The sequence below is a fragment of the Cuculus canorus genome, chromosome 12 (assembly GCF_017976375.1).
Source record: "Cuculus canorus isolate bCucCan1 chromosome 12, bCucCan1.pri, whole genome shotgun sequence".
Lineage (NCBI taxonomy): Eukaryota > Metazoa > Chordata > Aves > Cuculiformes > Cuculidae > Cuculus > Cuculus canorus.
In genome coordinates, this window is record NC_071412.1 from 20,761,961 (window position 1) to 20,783,326 (window position 21,366).

The following is a 21,366-nucleotide window of genomic DNA, read 5'->3' on the forward strand; positions in this document are numbered from 1 at the left end:
CATTTTTGTAAGAAATTTTAGTTGAGTTCAAGCTCAACTGCCTCTTTAATGGAGGAGGATTGCTTAAGTAGACCTACCTGGAAGTTCTTTAGAATTGATAGCAGGCTCAGAGTAGAAACCCTGCAGCATCTCCACATTTCCTGTCAATTTACCGATAATGAGACTTTGTTAGGGTAAGGACTAAGAACTTGTACCTAAACTCAGCTCTTTCCTCACTCCTCTGAAAATGGCCCGTCCTACCTCTGTCTTTATTTTTGTTTATTTAATTATGTTGTTGATGTGTTCTTACCTGCAGGCGTTTGTCCTGCAGGTTGATGTGAGATTTTTTTCTCTCGGTTATGGCACTATTTTCTATCCTCAAGCAGTACAGCCTGGGTTTGGGCAGGATTTTTTAAATATTTATTGTTTTCTTACTACATAATTTAGAGTTTTGTTTAGCTACAAATGCATGGCAGTAGAATAATTTTAACTCAAAGCCACCCTGTTCTGCCCCTCCCAAAATAGCTCATTGGTTTAAATTACGTGAATAAGAAGCTCTAAAACACTTTGCGAAATGAAAATAATTTAATGAACTCTTTTAACAAGAAATTTAAACAGAATATAACAAAGTCCTTATATAAATGCCCGATGTGCTTCAAAATTAGCTAATCTTTTGTTTTGTATGGCCAAAATAAAACTGATCTATAGCAACATTTGTCACATCTGGTTTAAAAAACTCTATTCCTATTAAAAGGATTGTGTAGTGTCACATCCTTATAAAGCAAATGATAGCGGAAGTCTGCAACATGCAAGACTGGGCACCATGAAGCAGGAATTTTATCTGGAAAAGAAACCTAGTTTCCTATTCCCAAGAACATGGTAGGACCTAAACGCTCAGTGTTATAGTAGCAGACATTTCATCGGCACTTTTCTTGCATGAGTTTTCTAAGTAATTTCTTCTGTTCTCCTACATTTCTGCTTTAGATTCAGTGAGTCGGACACGCAAAAAGTGTAAACCACAGGAGTTCTATGGACTTCAGTGAAGTTATGTTATTTTACATCATCTCAGGAAGCTCTTTATGAGAATGGAAAAAGTAAAAGCCAATGTAGTCCCTCTCCCTGTTCCAGTTCCTCCATGGCAGCTACAAGGTGAAAAAAAAAGTTTAATTTTATTTTGTCTTTGTAAATAGTTCCTTGTCCAATAAAACTAAAGAAACAAGGAAAATAAAGAAAGCGAAGAAAATAGAACATCTGAGCATCTCTGCCTGCATTCTTGCAGTACTTGTAGTCACAGTCCTACATTTTGATAGAGTATTAGTCTTTGCTGATGCTTTCTTGTTGTTCCTTAGTGGCTCCATGGCCTGAGGAGGGGCTCTGGAAAGAGCTGTGTAAGAGTGGCTGGTTGAGTCTACAGCCATGGGAATAAAAGGGAACAGAATCGAAAAGCTTAAAGCCCGTACCCCTCTCAAAGATAAGCATGCCTCATGATGTCCCTTTTGTTGCTATCAGGTTAATAATAATGCAGAACTGGTAGAAGATGGGAAGAGAGGGAAGAAATGAAGAGGTTTCTGCGAGAGATTAGCCACATTCTCCATTGGTTTTGCCACAGCTCCCAGTGACTTACTGAAAGAGTGAGTATCAGATGTATTTTCAGAATCCCTCCAACTCATTTTAACAAATCACTGTGTGATAGCAAATGATTGCTTGAATTCATATCAACGTCACCAGTGAATATTCTGTTGTTAAAGGCTTCATCTGTAAAAACAAAACAGGCTCTAGTGGCTTGAATTTGACAATACTTTTGAAAAGGGCAGAGGTAGGGCTTGAATATTAAGAAAATCAAGGAGCGTCTGAGAGTCAGCAACTTTGACATTTCAGAAACACTGCAAGCTGTTTTGGAGGGCTGAGAAAGCACGGTAAGCGTTAGTGAAAGCAGTGTCCTGTGTCACTTAGCTTCCTGTACTGGCCATGACAGGAATGCGAGGACAGTGCCCAAAGCAGTGCTTTTGTCATCTTTCTATCTCAGTTGAATCCAAGCACGTTGGAAATTTCATGAAATTGCTTGTGAGAAGTATCCCATTTGATTTTTTTCAGTGTAATTTGGTGGCTTCTGTTGATGGACAGAGACTCCTGAATTCTTGAATATTGCTCTCCCTCCACACTAAAATTAGTGAAGTGCTATTGTGATTAATGGTAGCACACAAAATGGCAGAAGGTATTATGGACAAGTTCTCCACTTACGTCTTCTTTTTTACAAAGTGTGGATATTGCACGTTGCCACTTTTGTTCAGCTTCTTTTAATTCAAAATCACAGAAAGTCCCAACACGTCACCAGGAAGCTCTCAGATGAGTGGATTAGTTTAGTAGTTTATTCAATAAATGTTGTGTAACATTTATTCATGTTCATGCTTGCAAGCCAGCAGTGGACTGCAGGTGCAAATACCATTGCAAAATACTCAGCTGAGCAGATACTGTAATGTCAGGTCAGTAATTTGTTGGGCCTTCTAAACTGGTCAGTGCTCAATACCATGCATTTAATATTTATAACATCATTACGAAGAGATCTGATGTTTACTACGGTTGACATGTGATGCTTACTATTGGGCACTTGTTATATATGTTTGTGTTAGACCACAAACTATATTTGTCGTAGGGGGGGTTTATCAATTTTCTGTTGTCTGTGAAGTGAAACACTGCAAGTAACAAAAGAAATTCTTTCAGATAGCATAAAGAGGTGGTAAAATGTTCATAGCTGTGCATCCCAGTGGAGCGTGCATAGGTAAGAAAATGGATTTCCATAGCAAACCATTATTTTTATGCTGAACCTGGACATAAGAGTGAGGATGTCATGGAGATTGAAGAGAGGTGATCTTATGATGAAGCTGACTGAAGAACTGCTTAGCAAAGTAACTGCAAGTTATAATACGTAAAAAAATCTCTGAGTAGCCTTGTTCTTTCCTTTTAAGGGGATTATAAGCATACTACTGGTAAAGGAAAGATAGGATAGGGAAGAGAGAGAAACTTGTTGCTGCTTGATTCAATTGTAAAATGAAGAGAGAGACTGAATGACACTGCGCTCAATTCCTCAGAGACCTCTGATGTTAGTGAGCTGTTGCGAGGTTGCTGAAAAGTGAAAAAATGCGTGTGGGTGGTTGTTATTGTGTCTTCATACACCTACAACTTGTGATATCTAAAGGAAAACTAATTGGTTTACAGCGGTCTTGTGTGACCTATATACCCATTTGCATTCCCTAAAGACTGCCATTGAAGAAACATCCGCTTAGCTGGGAAACTTGGACCCATTTCAAAAGTCTGAAAGTAATGGGGCTGTGAGATCCCACCTCTGTGTAGTTCGTTTGCAAGGATAAGAGAGCCCTGGCCGCCTGGTCCTGTCGAGAACACCTGGCTCCAGTGTGTCAAAATCCAAACCCAGCAGAGTTTGTAAAGTATCCAACTGAAGGAGCACTACCCTGTGGCAGACGAACACGTGTTTAAGTGAGTGCTCTATGTTAAAAAGTTTATCAGCACAGATTTTGGCTTTACTGGCCTTTGTGCAGTGAATCTTCCTTTTATTCCTGTCTTTAGGCTGCATTTGTATTGAGGTCACTATGCCAGGTGCATCATCCACACAGCCTTCTGTGTGAGCTCTGTAAGTCAGCTCCCTGAGTTTTGTGTAAAACAAGTAGATCCATCTGTCACTGATTCATTGAAACAGAATGAAGCACCCAAGCCTGGGTTCCCCTCCCCTGGGGCTGTACCTGCAGCAGGAATAGTGACTGTTGAGAGGGTTTGGGGCTTTAACAGCCTGCAAATCAGTGCCTGCACTGACTGGGTCTGTGGGAGATGCTGTTAATTCACTTCATAGCAGCCATAGTGCTGGTGACCAGAACAATGTTGATATCACATGGATGTTTCAGCTGTTGCTGAACAGTGGTTGCACAGTGTCAAGGCTTTTTCTGTTTCTCACTCTGCCCCCACAGTGAGTCAGGTGGGGATGGGCAAGGTACTTGGCGGGGAACATACAGCACAGGGATTTTTCATAGTGTACAACATCACGTTCAGCCAGAAGACTGGAGCGAGTTTTCCAGGGGCTGCTGTAGCTCAGGGACTGGCTGGGTGTTGGTGTAGCTAGTGCTGAGTGATTGCTCTTGCATGGCTTGTTTTTCTTGTTCTGTTTCCCCCTCTCCACATTCAGCTGTCTTTGTCTCAGCCAATAGTTTTCTTGCTTTTACCCTTCTGGTCATTCCCCACTCCATCCCACTGGGAGGGGGTGTGAGGGAGGGTCTGTGTAGGACTAATTGCCTACTGGTGTTAGCCAAAACCAGCCCCTTCTCCTGATCCTATCTCCCCTGAGCAGTGTCCTGGTGCTCCATTTTGCCAGGCCCAGGATTTCCAGTAACTCCTGCTCTTGGCAGCAATGGGAGAGTTGCCTGACTCTGCGATCTTAATTTTTTATTTATTTATTTTCCTTTGGCACCACTATCAGTTCTTCTGAAGCCAAGGGCTTTTATTGCCACTTCTGCAAAGGAGATTTATCCAGCAGATAATCCTGCTTCCTGAAACAGGGCCTGGGAAGCTAAGCCAACCTTTCTTTCTCATCTGTGAATGTGCGCTGCTTCACTGCCTTATATTACTGTAAACACTGTAATTCATTACCTTCTTTGTATTTAACTCATGTACTATCTTAAATGTAGTTTTTGTATGATTCCTTCTGAACAGAAACCATTTATGAAGCTGTGTTCTGTTTTTCTTTCCTTTTCTTCTTGTTTGTTGTCCACGTTTGCACTGAATCCAGACAATGGGTACAGAAACAGCATCTGGTCAGTGTCTCCTGCTCCTCATCTACTGTGCTGGCATCTCTCACTTTCATGACAGCATTATTCTCTTCACCTTTACAAGAACCCTGATAACTACATACTGAAGCCTGAGTACCAGCCCTACAGATGTCTAAAACCCAGATTATTTTGACTGAGATAGGATGAGTTACCACATAGCAATTCACAGATGCTCAAACTTTATCGTGTGGGAAGCTAATATAAACCAGAAAACGATAGGCTATAGCCCAGCCAAGCAACCTTATATTCTAAGAGAGAACTCTGATACCTTTGTGTGTTTGTTCAGAACCTTATTCGTACCTTTTCAGAAATGCCCAGCCACAGGACACTGGGCACAGGTTTTGCTGGCACCTGAAAAGCAAACACTTTCTAATGGCATAGTTTGTGGATAAATGGATTAAGTACTAGATGCACAATATAGATGTTATGTGTCATATGCAGGCAGACTTCAGGGAGTTCTCTGGGTTTTTTTCAGGGACACTAAGTGACAGTGACTTAATTTTACATGACAATATTTTCTTCTCTCCCAAGTCAGTTCTTGATGCCAAAGATAGATCACATCTCTACAGCAGAGAAGGACAGTTGTAGAAATGTGTCAGCAAACTACCAAAAAGTTCAGTTTGTAGTGTGAAGTACAGAAATGATTACTCAATCTGACTAAGCGCTGTGCAGAAGTTTGCAGATATTTCCAGGAAATCCAAACATTGAGGGAAAGGTGTGCATTTCACAAGACACAGGATCCTGTGGTGGCTGGCACTAAGGGACATAGGTGGCTCACAAGTTTCCCCATCCTTCAGCATAGGCATGGCCAATGTTAACCATTTCTGAGAGTGCTGGGCACAGACATTTTGCAAACTGAGTTCCTTATTTTAGGTATTTTTACTGTAGTTTTGGAGACCTTGACCATCCATTTTGTGAATTCTAGGCTTACTTAATTCCATCTCTGTTTCCTACTTAATACGTTATTTTCACCTTGTTTTGTGAGTTCAAGTAATTTCAAAGAAGTCTTTTGAAATCAGGTAATGGCTAGAGGACAGAGCCCTAACCATGCTGTTGGGAAGCTGCAGCAGAATTTTCCCCTTTTGGGGCATCAGTGAGCGCGTGCTGATGTCCCTAGGTAATCGTTTTTCTTCAATTCGCCTGCCTATGGAACTATTTGCTTATTGTCGAGCTGCCTGTAGGATATACTGCAAACCATAGTTTGCTGTTTAGCGCTATTCATACACAGTACTAGGGAGCTCTTGGCATGCAGATGGTTTACAGACAGGTGACTGTGAAAATCTGTGGTTTGTTCTGCTGGTTACTTTCCTAATTAATACAGTAGTTCCATTTCCTGAATGTAACCCCGGTAGGAAAGCACTGGCAACATAGATTTCCAATTCAGAACTTGCATTGTTGCAGAGTAATTGTGTGAGCCAGATTTTAGGTTGAGCAAATGTTAAAAAAATAAATGTGGACTTTAAATCCTCTGAAGAGCAAACTTTCCATTCATCAGAATCAAATGCATTTGCTCAGATTCGAGGAAATCAAACATAAGAGCTCAAATAGCACTGACTGGAATGTGTTTGGAATACGGATACTCATAGTTTTTTGAGTGCATTAGTTGATTTACTTTTAGCCCAGATTATTTACTCGGGTGATGGAACTGACCTATGTTTTGTGCATTCATCTGTTTTCAGGAATAAAAATGTCATGGGAAGTGTGGTCTGGCTAGATCTGCTAGGCAATCGGCTCATGGTCTCTGCAGTTAAGTGGTTGAATACATTCTGCAACGGGAATATTCATTGCCAGACTGAGAAGCTTGGTTTCCTTTTTGGTGGTTTGTGTATTAAAAAAAGGAAAAACCTTGGTCGGTGAGAAGACGAGTTCAGTGACATTCAGCAGAGTATGTGACATGCTGATAGTCATTTGGATTTAAGACAAAGCCTTAGCTGTGAACTCCAAGTAGACAATGAACTTAGGGTCCCTGCTGGAGACAGGAGGAGTGAAACATTTAATGGTCTATATAATCGCAACCACCTTAGATTTTGGGAGTAGTCTGTGAGTAGTTCTCCAGTCTCTTGCCTTCCCCTGCCAAACCCCTGCAGTGGGACCCCACAGGGTCTCTGCAGTTAGTTCTGTCTGTACCTGTGAGAAAAGCTAGATTATCGCTTAGTAACCTTAACGTTTCTTTTCTGGGTTTTAGTGTGCTTGAATTATAACACTGAGTCGCTGCAGCAGTTGCTTGTGTAATATACTGTTCTCCCCAGTGTGGTTATTTGTCTTTACTAGCCTTCTTATTTATCAGAGCATATCTTAATGTTATGAATGAGGGTTTCCAATGTGCTGTGTGGCAGGTGCTTGCTTATTCCGTGTGTTCGTCTCACAGCTGCCAGTGTTCTTCTGTCCAGCTGAGCACATCAGGATTCATCTGAACCATGACTGTGGTCAACAACAGCCCAGAACAAGGGACTGCTTGTCCCACTGTGGTGACAGCAAAACGCCACAAGGCAGGCTTGGCTGTTTAACAGTTCTTGATGATTTTGCATAGCACAAGTGCTAAACAAAGCACAATCAATGAGTGATATGATGTAATGCATTTTGTAAGCGACCTAGATAAAAAAAAAAATCATGTCTTCAGAGTGGGATGCTCTTTGGGGAATGATGTGGGCTGTACCCTGCAGCTTCCACCAGCAAGGGTGCTGCCTTTCTGATAACAACGTACTTATTCCACAGTGTAGAACTGCTATGCTGTGTCTCAAAATTAGAAAAAAAAATCATATAATCCTGTTCATTGTCACTTACGATGTGTTTCTGTCCTTCTCTTATAACTGCCTGGTTTTTCAATTGCACTATGAAGGCTGATGCTTGGAATGCAATCTTGTGCAGGCAAAATAAGGATAGGGGCTTAATTACTTTTTGTGCTAATTAGCACATGTGCCATGACTGCACTTGTTTGTAAATTAGAAACCTTCATTTAATAACTAAGCTAGATTTTATTTTCATTCTGTGCATTTGAATGTTGTAACTTACGATACCTTTAAGAAATAATCCTGTACAGGCAGTTCTGATTAAAATGTGGTGATACTTAATAACACATGGAAATGCTTTAGTGATTACATGACAAAAATATTTAATAAAACACTTAATGCCATAGTTTGGGTGAATAGTGTTAATGTGTGTATTGTGAGTCACAGCACACACCCTCTGGCTGGAACTCACAGCAGAAGTGGAGGAGATGCCTTTGTATTTGAAAGTAGTTGCCATAAAGAGAGGGTTGCCTCCATAGCTGATCTTTGAACAACAGATTTTCTTTGAGCTAGGGGGTTTCCCAGGTGCGAAACTGCAGACCTGCTAGCAACAAACATGAGGATGCAAAGGCAGTTAACAGCAACTGTGAGCAGTGTGAGCTGTGGTTTTCTTTGTGCAGGAAGGAGTTGAGGTACAGCTTCTGATCAAATAAGAGAGGACAGGGATGCCTTCAGAGTAAGGGAAAGAGCTGAGCTGCATCCTTGATTTCTTTTTCAAACCCTGGGTTTCTCTTTTTTCATTCCGGTCTATCCTTTTCCGGGGGCTGCCTGTCTTAAACTTTTTTGCCTGCCGCCAGTGATATTTATTTTTTTTAACTCTTCACATCTCATTTTGTTGCTTGAAACTGTCATCCTAGCAGTGTCCCTGGTTTGGAAAAACACCTGTATTCAGTAGGGGCTCCCTATTTGTGTCTTTAAGCTTCACCAGAACCAACAGTGTTTTTCTGACCTAGGACCTTGGAGTTTCTCACTCAAGTGGAGAGTAGAGCCAGTGACATGACTCTGCACTGCATGGGTACAGCTCAAATGGAAGGCATCACATATGCACAGAGATCATCCACAGCACAAAAACATTTAATAAGAAAAACAGAGGAAAATTCATTCAAGGAGGGAGAAAATATAAGGAACCAAAGGGGGAGGAGAAAGCTAAGTATGTAAAAAATAACAACAGTGATAAAGTCACTTTCAGATATACAGTCCAAGCACTGTCTTGAGTTTGAAGAACCCTCTTCTATCCCATATCTCTGAGTTTCCCAAAGCTGTCTTCAGTGGATATTTCATATATGTTATCGGGGATTCATCATATTTGTTATGAGCTTTTATGTTATGGACTCCATCTTTTATGGAGATTACTGGAAGGGCTTTCTGCAAGTAGTGAATGACAAAATTAAAACAAGCATTTTTAATGTGTGTGAAATGTGGGGCATGGATACAGGGTTCTGAGGGGGCTTTTTCCCAACCCTCAACCCTCTGGGTCCCAAAGGATTAGCTCCAGCATACAACATGCCCGTTGTATTCTGCACACATACTGTTCATGTATATTTCAGGAGATGTAATGCAGTGGAGTAAATAAATGGCACAATTACAGACAAAGCCTATGGAATATGTCTCAAGAGAGGATTTGAGCAATAAAACATCACACTGTTAACTAGCGTGTTCCATGTTGTAAGTAAAAATGTTTTGACACTGAAGAGGCAGAGGGCTGCGAAAGCCTGACTGTAAATTTTGCTTAAGCAAACACTGCAGTTTACCTTGTAGGAATATTTCCTGTATGACTTATGCACTATTGAGAATAGGGGAGTCCTACAGTTTTGCATTCAGTGGGAAAACTGTTAGGAGTCTTCTCTCTGTCGTTTCCTGACATCTGGAATAGGCTCCATCCCACCTCTCCTTAATTCTCCTATTTATTTTTTAACACGTCCCTTGCTGTTCTGTCACAACTCTGTTTAATTTAAGTCTGGTAAACATTTGCAGAAGGACACCTTTCCAGCAAGCTACTGCAAAACCCAGGGCTGGGCATCAGTGGCAGGAGGGGAACGTTTTTTGGAGTTTTGTCGTTCTGTTGCATCTGTTATACAGGATATCCACAACTAACCCATCAACAAAGCTTATTTAATTCTTCGATAAAGTTGTTTAGAAAACATTTCAATTATATTCATCAAGGACCCATTTAATAATTCTGAGCATCTCCTTTCTCTACTGTGCCATGTGGTTTGGTGTCTCCAAGTCTTTCCACCTACTGTGAAAGCTTCCCCTGCATTTGGGTCTTTGTGAGCTCATTCAGATTATACTGCTATATAGTAGCACAGTTGCTTTCAAGAGGTCTATTCATTTTTCTTCTGCTGTAGTTAGTTACCATGTTTGTGCTTAATGGAAGTGATGAATTCATTGCTATCCCTTTACAGTATTGCCCTACTTCATAAAATGCTGATTTCACACACTTATGGTTCTGCAAGGGCTACTGTCTCCCAGCAAGCATGGGACTTCGGGGGCTGGCAGTGCAGTAGTGGTAGTCTTTGTGGTCTGCAGAAAGTCCCACCTGCTACAGATTTTGCCATTAAAATAGGCAGGAGACGGGTGTTTCCCAGTTCAGCAGCTGCTAAGGGAGAGACTGAGACAGACAGGAGAAAAGCCAGCAGAAAACACCTGTCTTGTAAAGAGCTGGATGTGATGGTGGTGGGTGTGAAGGAGGAGGAGGAGCAGCAGGAGGAGGGAGAAGAAGGGGTTTGATTTCCATGGGGGCAAATGTGAGTGCTGGAGCGGAAGAAGGCTTGTTGCTTTCAGAGCACGGCTCTTAGCACAGAGAGGAGGTAGAGCAACTGATTCTTTGCTTATCTGCACTGAGAGGTGGGGGTGGGTCAAGGGCTCAGAAAAGCTGAAAAAAAAAGGTCTTTGATGTTTATCAACCTTCTGGAAGTTGCCTGTTTCCTAATTTAGGTGGTAGCTGTATCAGTGAGGGGAAAATGGCCATTTCTCGAGGCAGTGGAAGAGGAAATTGCTTTTTTGTGAGTGCTTGTTCCTATGACACCTTTCCCCAGAGTATTTTAGGAAACAAGCATGAAAATGTTGAAATTAATAAAGAACTGAGTGGTGAGAGGCAAAACTTACCATCTTTAGGTAGAAGCTTGCTACTTCCCTTTGTTACATCGTGTGAATTGTTGTGTAGTCTTGAGCTAGTTTCAAATATGTTTGCTACAAATTAAAATTCAGTAATGACAACCAATTGAGCCCTTGCTCCTGCAGTAAGGTGTATGTTAATTCTAATTAATTATGTCAAGTATTTACATTCTTCTCCCCCTATCTCCTGCTTCCACTCCCAGCACAGTCGAATTTAGGAAATGATGAAATCTTGTGTCAAATTGCCTTGTGTAACGCTGCTCAGCAAGATTGTAGCAACAGCATCTCAAGTAACCTCCTACCTGAATATTTGTATCTAGATTTAAGGGCACTTAGCCAGGGGAAAGAAGCTGTAGGCTGACCCTAGTGACTGGAAGGTGGATTAGATCATGCAGTGGATGTCCATTATTGACAGTGGTCTGCTGGTAGAAAGTAGCTTTGAACCAGAACTTGTTCTTCCAGTGGCTGCTGACATTAGGAGGTAGATGGTACCTACACAAGCCTTTTCCCATTACATGCATTGTGGCACAGTTAAAAACTGGAGAATGAAAACATAATCCCCCACGGGTGTTGCTGCAAACCCCAGCTTTAAGGAGTGTTACCTTCTATAGCATATGCTATTTTGGGGATGAGACCTGGAGCTGAGGGTTTGTTTAAGGAGCAACTAAAACTTTGGCCGAAGTCCCGGCATTTTGATAAAACGAGAGTGCTCCGCTGGCAGTGCTGTGAGAGGCAGGGCAGCAAGCCCACTCATGGCCAAGTCAGTGCGCTGTTGCAGAGGCCTGGGGTGGCTGCTGGAGGCGTGTGAGGGGTATTGCTGGAAAGCACGCTCTGCTTGAAAAGCACCAGCAGTACCTGGATGAAGGCCAGTGCCTACAGAAATAGGTGAATAAAGTAGCCTGTCATGATAGCAGTCAGGCCTGGCTGAAGACTATCTTCCCATGCCTTAAAGTATGGATATTTCCCCCAACCCTGAAGCCCATTAAAGGGCTTTATAATGTATTTTCCCTGCATTTATTACACTATGCAGTTTAGTCTAATGCTGGCATTGGAGAACTGCAGCAGGCATTCTGAACTGCTTGAATTGTTTGGAACTAAGTGCTATCCTTGGCATGGGGAGGGAGAGTGCTTTTCAACCTCTGCCAGGTTTCTTTGTTTCTCATGGATCAGAAGTGATGGTGCTGCAGCTCATCCTCTTGCAAGCATAGGTCCTTCAAGAGTACTAGTATACACATCCCTACCACTTCTGACCGCAGTGAAATTGTATGCCAAACCCATTGTCTAATTGTTTATCCACTCCTTGTTTCTGAAGCTGAGACACTGAACAGAGGCAATTCTATGCACATAACGCATTTGCCTTATGTACAATGTTTCCACAAATCACCACATGTGGATGGTGGATCATTCTTATGGCAGATTGGATCCTTTCAGAATGCCTCTCGCCTATGTGTTAAATTCCCAAGCAAGATGATTCTTTCAAGATTATTCACCAAATCAAAGTGAAAAGACAAACTTGAGCCCAACTCTTGAAAAAGAAGCAGAGCAAAGTGGGATTCTGTAGATTTCTGGCCCTTTCCATCCCACTTGAGCCAAAACCATGCATCCTTCGGCATAACATTCTAATGGTAAAGAATACTATCTAGTAGAAGACTTGGTGGTTTTCTCAGAAAATGTTTCAATATTCAACGATCTTAATGAGAGTTTTCCAAACTGATTCCAGCTGCTGTCCATTTTGGACGACACGGTTGTGTATACCAGGCTCATGAACTCAAATATTAGAATAAGCAGTTGTTCTTGCTTGGCACTGACGAGATCATACCCGTATTTTGAGACTTATTGGGTTAGACTGACTTTCTTATCCAGATGACTAAATATCAGAGTGTAAAATGGGCAGTGATCACTTGGTGACTGTAAATATAGTCTGCACAGGAAGCTCTTTAGTTAACGTGGAAGTAGCAACTGTAATGGAAAGTAGGCTAAACTAACCTGCTTCTTGAAAGGCTGAACTAGCCCACAAGGCTGGATGCAGCTTCATTCATGAAGGAGGCCAGGCGCCAGCAGCACAGTAATTCAGCCTCTTCCATGTCTGTGTCCTAGTACTCGGCACACACGGGCTTGAGGAGGAAGACCATCTCTCAACAGATTTCCTTCTCTCCTTGCCCAAAATCTCAAAAAACTTATTCCATTGCTTGGGGACAAAAAAAATTATGCAGTCCCTAATGTCCCATCAGTCAAGATCATGTCTAAACTTCCAGAACCGAACTTGTAAATACACCTAGCAGAAAGCTTTTCAGAGAAAGTGTATTTTGTATTGCCAGTAGACAAACTTTTTGGAGGGGTGGAGGGTAATAGGGTGGAAATGGTTTCTAGACTTTTGAACGGGAAGCTTTATATAGATACAGGAAAGTTACTTGAATACTAGCTAGCCCCTCAGGTGACTTGTAATCTTTTTATTTCACTAGTCAGAAACTAGTGCTGTGGGAGGAAGGTGGCAGCTGCGGTAACGCTAGTTTTTCTGTTCTTGTGGTTACTTTTGAGGGTTAGGCAATGTTTATTTCCCAGTAAAACTGCTCAAGAGCCTTCCTTTCAGAAACATCAACACATGCAAATACGTGTTTGAGGAATTGCTACTGCAGTACCTAATGGTTACACTTTTTTTTTTTAAGTTCAGTCGCTTGTATGTTGTACGTTAAAAAGTCTGAAGAATTTCACTGCAAGATGTATGCAAACTCAGCTGTGTGGTTAGTGGTGGTGGTGTTTGTGTCTAAGCATGCATGGTACTATCTTAGCCTTTAAACAGTTGCCTTAAGACTAAAGATTTGTAAATCAATAACTTTCATAGTTTCAACCCCAGTGAGGCTTCTTCCAGCCCCGCTTTTCCTAAAAAACACAAGGGGAAAGGTTCATATCATATCAGCCACTGCACTCCACATAAACGGTGACATGTTTGTGACTGTTGCTATCCCCTACTACACTGGCTTTTCATTTGCATAATGGTCAAATCCAAGTTTGATCTCTCCAGATGAAGTACTGCCTCGATAAAAGGGCACTGGCAAAACCCATGCTGACTTAAATGAGCCCTCCTTGTTGCAGCCTGTCTCAGAGACCTCTTCCTCAATCTTTGCTCCCTGGATTCCTCGTCTGTTTTTAAGTCTCGTGCTCTTTCCTGCACCTATTTTAACTCTGTTACTGTCCATTTTAACCCTCGTGGGATACAGAGTTGGTGGGAAACAAGCAGCATATTGGAAAAAAAATTTTGGGTAATGTACATACTCCTCCCAGGGTTTCCTGGCCCAGGACAGGCGGAAACCCTAATTAGGATCACATCTAGGTATTATGCCTTGTTTGTCAGCAGCTGTAACATAAGCCAACTAAGAAATATTCAGTAAGAGTGTCATATTGTGACTGATGTCTACCTGTGCTAGTCCCTAGGCAAAGTACATGACTTGAGTTAATGCCTATGACTCAGCATTTGCCCACGATTCTGAAGTGTTTTACCGACAGGACAGGTACTAGTTTGGGCTTGTTATGGGAATTCCTTTCCCTCAGTAGTATCAGTCTGTGCAATGTCCCTGTGCGGTGCAAAAGTAAACAATTTTCAGGCCCTGAATATCTTAAGCATGCTTATGGCTGCAGATCCCCCGGGGTTTCCTATAAACTAAACTGCTTTAACTTGTCATGTATTTCACTTTGATTCATTTTGTCTCAAATCCCAAAGAAGACCAGAGCTGTGTTTAATAAGAGTTAAGTCAGATTTTTTTAGGTACAAGACTGGAAACAAGAAGTTACAAGTAAACCAATCCAATTCTATTTTAAATTTAGCAACTAGATAGCTCTCTGGAGGCTTAACCTCTGCTATGCAGAATCCTGATAACACATCTCATCTGTGGGAGCTGGGAATTAGCATTCGTGGCAAAAATGTCTTCCGAGTGTTTTCAGTAGCTCCAAGTTTTAAAAGCTATGAAACTCTTGCATTCAGCAGTGTGCCCTTATGATGCCTCATAAGTAATGTTTTCAGAATGGTGAAAACCATTTCAAGAAACATTTTTATAAGCATGTATGTATAAAATATTACTTCCATTCATCTCTTTGCTTACAGACACATCTCGTCCTATTACCTGAAGCTAGGAAATGTGCCATTGACACAATAAAGTCCCACTGAAGTTTATGCCTTCCATGTGTGCTTTTCTGAGGAAGGTGGTAGTAAAGTCAGTAAACGCCAAATCTCCTCTGGGGCCTTTGGCAAGTCATTAATCTCAACTATTTCAAAACTTTCCATTCATTTTGGACTTTTTGGGTGCCCAGTTGGCCACTGCTAAACCAAGTATAAAACTTCCATGGCTTTCGGCTGGACATGAAGTCATCTGTAGTATCCAATGTTTAGCATTCTCAAAATTGCAGAATCTAAAACTAAACAGCATTCTGGTAAATGTGGAGCTTTTCATCCTTAAGTCCACAGCCTCACCTACAACAGGATGGTCATATCACCATTTCTAACCACGGCGCCATGAAATGCCGTGCCGTATTGAGTGCTGATCTTTGTTAGGCAGAGAGACATTTGAATTAGGTGTTACTGCAGTAGAAACTATTTATAGATATCAAAAACCTGGAGAACAAAGGCTGTTGTGCACATTCTTTAATACTATAAGGAATTACATTCTCTTGCTAGACTTTAGTTCAGTGTCAGCCATTTCTTATCAATTTGTCAGGCTCCAAACAGCTCATGTAGCTCATCTTATTTATCTTTATATACATATACACACATGCGTTTTGTCTTTTGTTTTGCTAAACTCTCCTGGCTTTTTCTGTTCCCTTTTTTTTTTTCTCCATTCTATTGACCTACCATTCAAAATTGTTTTCTGCTGTTCCTGTTACCTTTGTGATTGTCTCTGTTCAGAAAGATTCTTGCAGGAATGTGAAATTGTTTCTTGCCAATCCTAGCACCCTCTCTCTTACCCTGCACATCTTGAAGAAAGCGTTATCTTTCTCTTAGCTACATTTTTGCCCATGTTGCCTCCCTCTTACAGGCGTGGAACTTGCTGTGTTCACAGACTGTTTCCTCTTTGAGAACACACTTGTATGTTTTCCCCTCTCAGTATATCTAGTGTGCTCCTTTTTATACTGCCACACCAAGCTGTGGAAGCTGTGTATTGAGAGACTCAAAGTTCCTCCATAAATCATACTTGAGAAGAACTTTTTTTTTTCCTTTGTGACTGCTCCTGTTTAGCCCCTTCCTGCTCGCGATTGGGAGCGCGCGGAGGCGGCGCGCGTGGGGCGCAGCTGCGGGGAACAGCCCGTGTCCTCGGGTGCCCCGAGCGCTCCTCCCGGCCATGGGGCCGCCCTGCCTTGAGACACGGGGGTGGAGGCGACTCAAGAAGTGTTTACTATTACAAAAAGTGGAATATTTTTTATTTAAGCTAAAGTAAAGTTTCGTCTAAGGAATTGTGTTCTTTGAAAGTTGAACAGAATGTCCCTCTGACAGCACGTTTTCTTTCAGGCAGTGTTGTTCAGACACGACTCGTTCTCTGGCAATGAGAACGCCCTGTGCTCAGTCTGGTCTGTGCTGAGCAGGTGTCTCTCCTGGAACCCCCTCTGTTTGCGGCCTCTCCCCAGCCCAGAAGCAAGGGTAGGCAGGGCTGGGGCAGCTCCCAATTAGCAAGAGCTTTGACTGTTGGGGAAGTTTCATAATAACATTAAAATGAGTCCTTGGAAAGTAATAAAACATGCATAAGATTTCTGGGAGAACTGATCCCGTGCCTGTCAGATCGATGGAGATCACTGCCACGTGTTGCCCAGCACTGAGAAAGGCTGCCTGCTTTCTAAACCTCAAAAACGTGTCTTAAGAGAGTTTTATTTGCTGGCATTTTCGGTATCAGAGGAGCTGGGGGAGAGCCCTGCCTGTGCCCACGAGCAAAGGGGTCCCTCATTCCTGCCCGAGCCACGCGTTGTGCAGCTCCCGCTGGTGAAGGGAAGGGCGAGGGAACGGTTCTGTTCTGCCTTGCAGGCAAGGGAGGGTTTTGTCTTGTCTCTTCTCGCCTGATGGGAGAACAGTGTCTTCTTCCCTTTCCCTGTGTTTCTCCTCCCACGGGTTCCGGGACAGGCACTGAAATCTCCACCTGTTCTTACCATAGAGGCAAGATTTTCCCCTTAATTCTAGTTAATGGGAAACACGCGAGAATGGCAACATGTGTTCCCTCGGCAGCCCACCCACACTCTGAGCTGGGTAGAAAGGAATGGAACGCTTTCCTTCCACAGAGGGGTATCGTTTACTAGACAAAACCATACTTTGTAAAAGTAGTGAAGAGCTTTTGTCTCACTGTAAAGGCTATGTGACAGTGCAATGTACTTGTATATCCCTTCTAATCAAAGCGAAAAAGAGGTTGTGCTGCATGAGAAATAGGAATTATCATGCTAGATTAGAGCCTTCTGCTTCAGTATCCTGTGTGAACCTAGCCAGAAAAAGACATCGCGGAGGAAGGGAATGTGTATGTCCTTTTTTGCCTTTCCTTCCTTCAAAACTACTGCAATATGTTACTGCATGTTGCAAATATTAATTCAGCAGTTAGCCTGCACCTTGAATCTTTAATGTCTATATGCTTTTTATTTCAATACCATGAGAATTATTACTATGGTTAAAACACGACATTCTTTATTTCAGCCCCGTCCTTTGGAGTGTGGCAACAATTCCCTCTCCCCCAAGTTATTTTTACATGTTCTCAGTCTTTTAACAAAGGATGAATGTAATAAGCAACGCCCTATCTGTCTTTGGTAAAGGAGATGAGGAGAGCAGGTGTCCACATCTGGTGTGTTCAATTTTGCATCTCTCCTACAGTCTTCATCTGAAAAGCAGCAGGTTCTTTCCTCTATGTAGAACAGCTTCCCTCCTCCTTTACTCTGGAGTATAATTGCATGTGCTCTGCTGCCCAGCTGCTTCTGGCATTAGTGGTATCTCTCTGATCAGCAACTGCCCGAGTGTGACATACACTGAAAATAAAGCCAGTCCCTCTAATGCCTCTGCCAGCAAAGCTGTGTTACAGCGTATGAGCGTGAATCACTGAGTTTGAGAGAGTTGGGAGCATCTTTGAGATATTAATTTTGCAGTTTTCTTAGGTACCAGAGGATTTGCTCACTTTTCAGGACAAACGGTGTGTTCATCCCCCTACCCTTTGCTACCAGCTCCTTTAATGGGTAACAAATCAGCCAGTGGCAGAGAGAGTTTGCCTTGGGGGCGTCTGGGGTGAAGAGAGCAAAAGTAATCTCTTAAGTGCAGGAACACCCTCTGCACTTTAAACCACAGAATTAGAACAGGACTCTCAAGTGTGCATTAGTAATGCTTTTGCCCTTTGCTCTTTGGAGGGGTGATTTGCTCTACAAATGCTTTTTGAACCCCTTGAGACTGTGGCACCGTGTTATTCCTCAAAAGTGTCTGATAGTAAATTCCCACTGCATTGCAACATGGGCTTCTGTCACAACATGTTAAATAATCATAGACAAATGGTATCCCATGTCAGGATTTGTTCTGATAAGTACAGGTCTCTAGAAGCATAGCACACGAAAGAAGTTGCATAGTTCTGAGACTAGATAAACAGATCAACATTGTTTGGAAATGGTGAGAGGGTTGAGTGCCCCATACATTCTTAAATGGACATACGAGATGAGAAAGTCATTCAAGGGTAGCCTTGTTTGTATATGCCTGTTTGGGAATGTCATCTTTTCTTTGAATAGTTGACAAACTGAACACAGCTGAGCCAAATAAACTGGGGGCTGCGTATCCACAGACCTTTATTTTGTGATGCAGTATCAGTTGCTGTACTGAGGCTAGTCAACTCTGTGTGCCACCAGAGCAGGTTTATCTCCTGAAGTTTGTTTTGAAGCATGGGGAATTTTGGTCCAGGATTTATGGTCTGCCTATTGCAATGCTGAAATACAAAGTTACATTTATGAGTGTAAAAAGAACTTAAGTGCTTAGTTTAGCTTTGCGTGACAATGTGAAAGCTGTGCTGCAGGCTTGTGTCTGCCAGACTTCAGCAGTGCACGTTTTGCCTTTGGTTTCAGCAGAATATAAGTAACTTAATTTTTCACTTAGGCTCCCCAAAACTCATACCACTGGAGGCTGCTGAAGATGACAAATCTTCTGTTTTCCCTTGGCTTTTTCATACTATTTACAGCATATTCTTCTTTTGAAATTATCTTAACTGTCTGTTGGTGCCGTGCTGTAAGGGAGATGTGTAATACTTTTTGCTCAGTCGGAATGTTCTGGCTGGTAGACAGGAAGTTTGGCCTTTGTGAACTTGCCTGCTGACTCTTCATGGTGTCTCGTGTTTCGTGGAAACGGGTCTGTTAGTGTGGGCTACTCTGCATGGATTGTCACTCAGATACAGACTTGATGTCATCCTGCCATCAGGCCAGAACACTGAAGAAGCAGGAAAGCAAATTATCTGGTACTTTCAGAACTCACTTTCAGAAGCTGACGCTCTCTGGTTTTGCTGCTGGGTGTCTATTTGTATTCTTTGCTTTTGGACTGTCTGATTGACTGTTATTCTGCATGCTGTGAAAAATTCTCCAGATGTCACTTATCTAAGTTCCACACCTCATATAACAGTTGATATAAAGGCATTGTCACTGAAACATTTCTGTGTCATGGTGGTCCTTACTCAGTCAAGTGGTCCTGCTGAATTTAATGGGAGTACACATATAAGTTCTTTTGCGTTGATCAAACTTTAAGTGCATATTTCACTAGGAATATTTACTCTTCATAATGTTTTGTGTTTGAAGTTCACAATCTAGAAGCTTTAGGGACTAAATTCTTCACAGTCATGGCTGAAAAGATCCAATGGAAAAAAAAACAACAGAAAGAGAAGATTATAGTTGGAAGAAAGCAATGAAAGGTCAGAATTTAACAGCTGATAATAAAATGGGACATTTGTCCTTCCACTTTTAATCTCATTCTGGAAATAGCTGAAGATCTGCCTTAAAATCCCTACCAAACATGTTTAGTACCACAGAAGGATAGGATGTATTTTGACAGCACCTGCCAGAATTTGACCTGTTTTACATAGACCAGACATATGGTAAAGAAGATTTTCTTTTCTCATTTTTCTTTTTTTTTTAGGCTAGTTATACAACTTTGGAAAGTTTGGCTTCATACTATGCATCTGTTTTGGTTTTGATACAGCTGAGACAGTAATTAGATTTGGACAGATTTGTGAACAAGGGGCTTTGCCATGTAATCTTACCTTGATAAGAGTGTTATTTCCTTTGTGGGTTCTCTATGCTGCTGTAATTAAATAAAGTGCACGTTGCGTTCATAAATATTCATGACAGAGTAATAGAATGTCTGAGGTTATCAATTATGTTTGCTTTAAAAAAAATAGAACAGATGTGCCTGATGTTCATCAATATATTGAACAGTGCAGCAAGACATGGTGATAACAGGTATAGCCATGAGTGTACTTACAGGTCCTTTTGGTGCTTGGCAAAATTTCCATTCTTAATCTAGGTCTCATTGTAATCTGTAACTCTTCCTTCACTTTTGCTAATGTACATCAGGAGTAATTTTGCGCTTTTTTCACGGAGGTCTTATGTTGTTGCAAGGGTCTGATCTAAAGTAACTGCAAAGGCCCCTACTGTTTTCAGTGGGTAATGAGCAAGTAGTCCTGTAATAAAAACGTGAAAAATCAAGCTTACAAGTTGTGTCAAAAAGGATTTCCAAGTATAAGCATTAATAGTTTAGTGTTCTCTTGAAGTTATTAAGTAAATGGCTTTTTAAATATCAGATTTGTTCAAGAAAAATGTAAGCTTTTTTTTTTTTTTTGGAGACCTGTAAGAGAAATAAATAACTGATGAAAGTGAATATGTGGGCTACAAAGCATGTGCCTTCATGTAGAACAAATTTCCAGTCAAATATGTTCAGTTTTCTGCCCTTAAAGATGTAATAATAATGTTTAGTTTACTCTGGCCACTTGCATGTTCAGAATTCTGTAGAACAAATAATCTTTGAAAAATATACTATTGCCTCATTTAACAAGGAAACTGTGATGGAGAAGTAAAATGATTTTAGCCAGATCTAAAATAATTCAGTACCAGTACTGGATTTGTAAGCAGGCGTGTCTCGGACAACTGACTGTTATTTTTGACACTTAAATCTTATCCTTTCCCTGATTTTTTTTTTTTTTTTTTTTTTTTTTTTTAAGGTCTAAATGGAAACAGCCAAACGGAACCTGAACAGGAAAGGCTCATCACTCCACTGTGTCGTTCAGTGAAACAGGTCATCCTTCTCCATGTTGTGTTAAGGAACCACAGGCTGCCTCAATAACCAAGGTCTGAAATGTTAAATATTAGCTTTCCAAATAAACGTGCAGGCCTGTTTGTGTTTGGGAATGTAGGTTAGGGACTGTTCTCTGGAAGTGGCTCAGGCAATGTTCTGTTGGCACTAGGCAGTATAAGGTCCAGGGAGTCCTCTGTTTTCCTAGGCTAGCTGGAGTTTGGCCACAGAAAAGAATTTACTCCAATTTCTATATTCAGAGAGTAAGAGTAGACGTGCCCAGAATTCTAAGAATATTCTCTTCCTGATCTTTCCCGACAGTGCCGCTGTTTAACAATAGCTGTGCAGAGGATAGGTTATTTTTAGCCTAGATTGCTAGAGA